The sequence below is a fragment of the Lactuca serriola genome, chromosome 8, assembly GCF_051521515.1.
Source record: "Lactuca serriola cultivar US96UC23 chromosome 8, Lser_US96UC23_V15, whole genome shotgun sequence".
Classification (NCBI taxonomy): domain Eukaryota; kingdom Viridiplantae; phylum Streptophyta; class Magnoliopsida; order Asterales; family Asteraceae; genus Lactuca; species Lactuca serriola.
In genome coordinates this window covers 83,577,802-83,585,546 of record NC_136415.1, presented here as the reverse complement: position 1 = coordinate 83,585,546, position 7,745 = coordinate 83,577,802, and positions in this window count along the sequence as shown.

Sequence of the window (7,745 nt, the reverse complement as noted above, 5' to 3'; positions counted from 1 at the left end):
CTTTTGGGGTGCCTTCACCATAGCAACTTGACAGGATGATTTATAATGAGAGAAGAAATATTATTAATATATTATGAGAATAATATAAGGAATAATAATATTGTTATTTGATTAATATAGGTCATAAATTAATTAGGAATTAATTTGGTGACTTAAAGTGATTAATTGAATAAAGGGGCATAAACTGTCAATTGTATGATAGTTGTACTTTGGGCTATAATTCCTTATGTATAAGGGAGTGGACGATTTTAGGGTTAGGAAAGGCCTAGAAATCGTCCAAGGCTTATCATAAAGGAGATTGGATTGCTTAGGGCCTAAGTTATCCAATTAGGGTTTAAGGGTGAAACCCTAGGAGGCTCACTAATATAAATAGACCCTTAAGGCTAAGAAAATTGGCATCCTTGTGATTGAAGAAACCCTGGACGACTTTTCTTACCCTCCTCTCTCTCTCTCTCTCTAATCATCCTCTTGCTAAGTTGGTGTTTGTAATCCATTAGAGGAGTGACATTTGTGACTCAAAGCTTCAAGGACAAGAAGATTCAAGCAAGCAATTCAAGGTAATCTTTCAGATCTGATTTCATGTGTTATGATGTGAATGTTTTCATTAGATCTATCAATCAAAGTCTTGGATACATTGCATGTTCAATTAGAGAAACCTAGATCCAAGCATTAGGGTTTGTATGTGCACATAGGAATGTTCTTATGGTTCAAACCCATCAGTGGTATCAGAGACTTGATTGGTTTCTATTGAATTGATGCATTGGTTGCTTGATTGTTGATTGCCAAAATCGTTTTTGTCCTTTTTCCTGATGAACTCGGCGAGTACCATAGTGTACTTAGCGAGTACATTGTGGTACTCAGCGAGTTCGAGCGTCAGAAGGAGCTAGTTTCAGGATTTCTAGTTGTTTATCTTATGGAAACTTGCCTTTATCTTAATGGGTCAATATAAATCCGATTTTAACATATATTTGAGTATATCCTTGACCTAATTAAAGATATATATCAATTAATTGAATAATAATTTCCTTATATGATAATTGATTGATTATTTTAATTGAATTGGTAAATTGTTTTGCAAGAAACATTTAAATAAATCAAATATAGATAATTATGAGATTAAATGGTTAATTTGAATTATTTGTTATTTGATCCCTTATGTTTTGAAAAGTTTAAAACTTTTCCTCAAGTTTTGAAATTTATGTTTTGTGATTAAAAGTTTAATTTAGACAATTTAAATTTCAAACCCTAGAATTTTACAAGTTTTAAAATTCAACCCTATACTCTATATGATTACAAGCTTAATATATATATATATATATATATATATATATATATATATATATATATATATGTATAATTAAATGCTAGTCTTACCGTTAGTAGGCCTCATTCACGAAGCCGGTCTATAAGGTGGGTATAAGGTTACTGCCTATAAAATGGCGCTTAATGGGTGTACACCCACACCCACCGCTTGCTTGATCGGTGGAGGGTCGTTAGCCGAATGGGTAGGATAGGGAAACCTCATCTCCTCATTAAAAGTACAATATTGAAATACAAAGTAACTACATGTTTTTCAAATTCCCAATCCTAGTTACTTTAGGAAAAGTGAATTGATGCAATCCCATGAAATTACACTTTGCACCCTTGCTAAGAAGTTAGTGGAGCGTGTGTGGTTTACCGGCACACTAATTGATTCTAAGCTAAGGTGGCAAAGGGTGATTCATTGTTTATCATAGTTCGGTGGAGCGTGTGTGGTTTACCGGCACATCGAATAGGTGATTGTTACAATGAAGGCACCGTGTAGATTTGAATGGTTATTCACACCCACTTTGTGATCCTCGGTATCCCAGTCACAAACGAGAGGGGCATATCGAGATTTAAACATGCCATTGAAAAGTTCAATGAATCTCATCGAAACATAGGAATTCTCAATACACTTAGAACTTAAGGTTATGTTTTCATGGTGGAGAATTAGTGAATCGTCATTCACTTACCTTCAAATTGTTTGCATATTGGATTACGGCATCCCTTTTTTAATATGTAAATATTGTTGTTGGATCCCAGCCCTAATTTTTCATATTGGGTGATAATCAGGGATTTAAATTCTAATCAATCTTTGTCCTTTCTATTTTGTAGATGTCGAACGCGAACAACGCTGCTGCTAGTTCATTCACATTGATGAGCCTTTGCCAAAAGGTGACTTTTGATGGAACGAACTTTAGCGAATGGATAAGATACATTCGCACGATTGCTCGCTACGAGGACAAGGAATATGTCCTTGACGAGAAGCTCGAGAAAATCAATCTAGAAATCGCTACTCCGGCTGAAATGACTGCTTTTGAGACTCATGAACGTGATGCGACGAAGGTTCATTGCATCATGATAGCCACAATGAACGCCGAATTCCAAAAGTCCTATGAGGACATGTACCCGTATGAGATGCATCAAGACTTATTGGAGAGATACCATCAAAACGCGAGGCAAGAACGTTACAAGATCTTCACTAACATGATCTCCGCTAAAATGGGACATGGAGAATCTCTAACCGTGCACTTGCAAAAGATGCAAAGGTATGTCGATCGTCTTCGCAAGTTGAATGTCGACTTTGGGGAAGATTTGGCTATCGACATGGTGCTTCATTCCTTGCCTCAGTGTTACAATCAATTTAGGATGACCTACCACATGAACAAGGAAGAGGTCACCCTAAGTAAGCTCCAAGGTCTCCTAAGGGTTGCTGAGAGCAACCTCAAGGACAAGTATGTTGCACCAACTCCCAATCCACCCGCTGCTCCTGTTTTGGCAATTGGGCAAGGAAGGGGTAAGAAGAGGAAGGCTTCGTCTAAGAGCCACCGCAAGGGAAAGTCCCGAGATGGTTCCTCTTCTAGTGGGACCAAATTTGATACTGCTAAGCCCAAACCTAACCCAAAGGAGGCAGAGTGCCACCATTGCCACAAAATAGGGCATTGGAAGAGAAGCTGCCTAGAATACCTGCAAGCTATCAGGGAAGGAAAGATCAAGCCGTCTTTCGCAGGTATTTACATAATTAAATCTAATGATTCATCTCATGCTATTTCTTGGGTCCTAGATACCGGGTGTGGTTACCACATTTGTTCTGAATTGCAGGGACTAAGAAGAAATAGGGATGTGGAGCGTGGAAGAATAAATCTAATCATGGGGAACAGAAGATCGTCGCCTGTGACCAAGATTGGAGTGTATTCTCTAGTGCTTAGTAATGGATTATGTTTAGATTTGAATAATTGTTGCTACTCGCCAGAAATGGCAAGAAACATCATTCGTTTCATGGTTTGTTTAGACAAGGGTTTAGATTTTCTTTTAATAATGAGAATGGTTCAACTTATGCTTATCTAAATGGTGTCTTATATTTTGAAGCAATACCATGTAATGGAATTTATGAAACTGTTATGATTGTAGATAACCTAGGAAATGATGTTTTGTGCATGGATTCTTCCAATAGTATGGATAGAGCATCCTTGTGGCATTATCGTCTTGGACATGTCAACAAGAAGCGCATAGCCCAACTCTAAAAGGATGGAGTGTTGGAGTCATTCGACCTTAGGGAAGATGACACATGCGAATCTTGTTTACTTGGAAAAATGACCAAGTCACCCTTCACTAGCACAGGTGAAAGGGGTGAGGGTTTATTGGACCTCATACATACCAATGTATGTGGACCCTTTAGATCAACCACAAATGATGGGAACCGCTTCTATGTGACTTTTACCGATGACTATAGTAGATATGGGTATATTTACTTAATCAAGCAAAAGTCAGAAACATTTGAAAATTTCAAAGAATTCAAAAATGAAGTGGATAATCAATTGGGCAGGAAAATCAAGATGCTTCGATCCGATCGAGGAGGAGAGTACATAAGTCTTGAATTCCACGACTATCTCAAAGAATGTGGAATAGTTTCGCAATTAACGCCACCTAGGACACCGCAGTTGAATGGTGTGGCAAAAAGGCGTAATTGAACCTTGTTAGACATGGTTCGTTCTATGATGAGTCGTGCTTCACTACCTATCTCATTCTGGGGGTATGCATTAGAGACTGCCGCCCATATCCTTAACCGAGTCCCTACTAAGAAGATTGCCAAAACACCTCACGAGATGTGGACAGGGAAAGCTCCCTCGTTAGCACATATCAAGGTTTTGGGTTGCGAGGCTTTCGTAAGACGAGATACTCATGACAAGCTCGAACCTCGTAGTGAGCGATGTATTTTCATCGGCTACCCGTAGAAATCCTTTGCATATCTCTTCAATAGACCGAATGACAATGTTGTCTTCGTTGCAAGGAGAGGGGTTTTCCGAGAGCGAGAACTCATAAGCCAAGGAGACAGTGGGAGGAAAATCGAGCTTGAAGAGATTCAAGAATCGATTGATGAAGGAACCTCAACCGCTAGCACTCAACCTGAGGAGGAAACTCCGGTTGAACCAAATGACGAGTCCTTACCTCTTAGACGTTCCGAAAGAGTTAGAGTTCAACCCCAGTTTTATGGTTTTCATATTACTACCGAAGGGGACACGTATATTAGTGATGGTACACTAATAAATCTAGATGAACCTAATAGCTATAAGGAAGCCATGGCAGGCCCGGAGTCTGCAAAATGGAAGGAGGCAATGGACAGTGAGATCCAATCCATGTATGACAACCAAGTTTAGAATTTGGCTGATAATGTGCCCGGACGTAAGACTGTTGGGTGCAAATGGATCTTCAAGAAGAAAACCGACGTGGATGGAAACGTACACACAAATAAGGCGCGATTGGTTGCGAAGGGCTTTACTCAAACTCTCGGAGTTGACTATGATGAGACCTTCTCACCGGTTGCGAAAATAAAGTCTATTAGAGTGATGCTAGCTATTGCCGCATTTCATGATTATGAGATTTGGCAAATGGATGTCAAGACCGCTTTCCTTAATGGGAAGTTGGCTGAGGATGTTTACATGGCTCAGCCATAGGGTTTTGTGATGGGTTTTGTTCATAAGACATCCTATGTGCTCATACAAACCCTAATGCTTGGATCTAGGTTTCTCTATTGTACATGCTTTGAATCCAAGACTATAAACCCTAATTCTAGCATTCAAATAATCATATTAACATGAGAATAGGTTTATAATGTTACCTTGATTGTTATGTAGCAATAACAATCCCAAATCTCCTTGTATTGACTTTGGAAGGCTTAGAGTCACAAGTGTCACTCCTCTAATGGCTTACAAACACCAAGAGCAAATGGAGAAGGTATAAAGAGAGAGGAGAGGTATTGAATTCGTCTTTTGATTCTCTAGGGATCAAGTACACGAAATCCTAAGGCCTTAGGGGTCTTTATATAGGGTTGGGATTAGGATTTCAGTCCTTATCCTTATCTAGTTACTTGCCCATCAAGCAACCATAAGATAAGCCTTGAAAATCCCTATCTCTTGGACCTTGGACGATTTCAAGGATATCCTTATCCTTGAATTCGTCCATCCTTTAACAAGGATAACCATTGCCCTATTTTGCAACTATCACATAATTACAATTCAGCCCCTCTAGTTTAATTAATTACATTTGATCACAAAATTAGTTCTTAATTAATTATTGACCAATATTAATTAAACAAATATGATTTCTCCTTTAATATATTATTCTTATAACATTTTAATAAATCATAATAACCTCTCTCTCTCTATTTATTTCTCCAATCAAGTTGCTTTGGTGAAGGCAACCCAAAAGGACCATGCACCATCGGGTCAAGCACATACCAAAATAGTTATGGACTTAGACACTAATCCAACATTTTGTTGATCCGAAGCATCCAAATAGAGTGTGTAAGCTTGAGAAGTCCATTTATGGACTTAAGCAAGCGTCTCGCAGATGGAATCTTTGCTTCGATGAGAAAGTCAAAGAGTTTGGATTTGTACGAAGCGAAGATGAATCATGTGTATATGTCAAAGTCAGTGGAAGTATAATCAGCTTCCTCGTTCTGTATGTCAATGACATACTACTCATAGGAAACGACGTCCCGACACTGCAGGAGGTTAAGTCCTGGCTCGGGAAGTGCTTCACTATGAAGGACCTCGGAGAGGCTTCCTATATTTTGGGAATAAGGATAGTGAGAGAACGAAGTAACAGACTAATAGGACTTAGTCAGAACACTTACTTAGACAAAGTACTAAAACGTTTTAGTGTGGAAAATTCGAAGAAGGGAGAATTACCGATACAAAGTAATGCCAAGTTGAGTAAGACTCAAAGTCTGAGTACCAAAGCTGAAATAGCATAAATGAGCCAAGTACCATACGCTTCCGCAGTTGGCTCAATCATGTATGCTATGACTTGTACTCACCCTGATGTAGCCTTTGCCTTGAGCATGGTTAGTAGATATCAAGGGAACCCTGGCAGAGCCCATTGGATTGCGGTCAAGAATATCCTTAAGTACCTTCGGAGGACCAAGGAATGGTTTTTAGTCCTCGAAGGGAGTGATGACTTGAAGGTGCGAGGGTATAGTGACGCCAGCTTTCAGACCGACAGGGACAACTACCGTTCGCAGTCGGGCTGGGTCTTTACCCTTAATGGAGGAGCAGTAACTTGGAAGAGTTCCAAGCAGGAAACCGTAGCTGATTCAACGTGCGAATCAGAGTACATTACAACGAGCGAAGCGTCGAAGGAGGCAATATGGTTGAAGAACTTCATCGGTGATCTTGGAGTTGTACCTGCCATAAAGGAGCCTATGGAAATTTTCTGTGATAATGAAGGAGCGGTTGCCTTGACCAAGGAACCAAGGGATCATGGTAGATCTCGACATATCAACAGAAAACGTCACTTTATTAGACATCGAGTAGAAGAAGGACACCTCGTGGTTAAGAGGATATCATCAGAAGATAACCCAGCAGATCCGCTTACGAAGGGACTGAGTAGGGGTAGGCATTTGCAGCATGCTAGGAGTATTGGGCTGAAGGATGATATTAGTTTAGATTAGAAAGTTTTAGAAACTTGTAATAGGTAAATGTAATTTAACATTTGATGAATAAATAAAGGAGTATTATTTATGAGTAAAGTTACTGTCGTATGTTAATTGTTTAACTATTGTTTCACTTTGCATGTTTTGACTTCCTGAATAATTGAGTTATTTAGAATAATCGAATTATTCAAACAATCCACAATCGTTCATATGTTGGAAGTAGGTATGAATGAAGATTGTCATGAATTGGTGCGTAGATTGTCTAAATGGTATTAGACATAGCAAAAGTTTGCTGCAACGTTCATGAGTGCTTATGAACTAGTTTTGAGCATTGGAACAAACCCACGCTTGCTGGAATCACCTTATGGAATGTGACGAAAAGGTTGATCGCAAGACGATAATATCATATGGTCTTAAAACCTAGATATATGGTTTGTTATTTGTTAATTGGTTGTACATTGATAATGCGAAACCGCATCAGTAAATTGATGTTATAAAACGCATTGTTGTGTATAATTGATTAATGAATAAGTAAATGCATATAAGTCAAAGTTTATATGTTACTTTTATCCTAAGAAGGTAAAAGCGATATCTCGGCCGCTCGATGATTTGATTTGACTTATGTGTCGGGCCCGGTTAGAACTGAATTGATGTGTTCAATTAAGTTTTATGTCAAATAAATATGAGATCGAGAAACCAACTGCTGGACAATTGGTTCCATAGAATTGTCCACATGATATCTAAATAGAGGACTATACGATCCCTTATCTAAAGGATAGGACTGATAAGA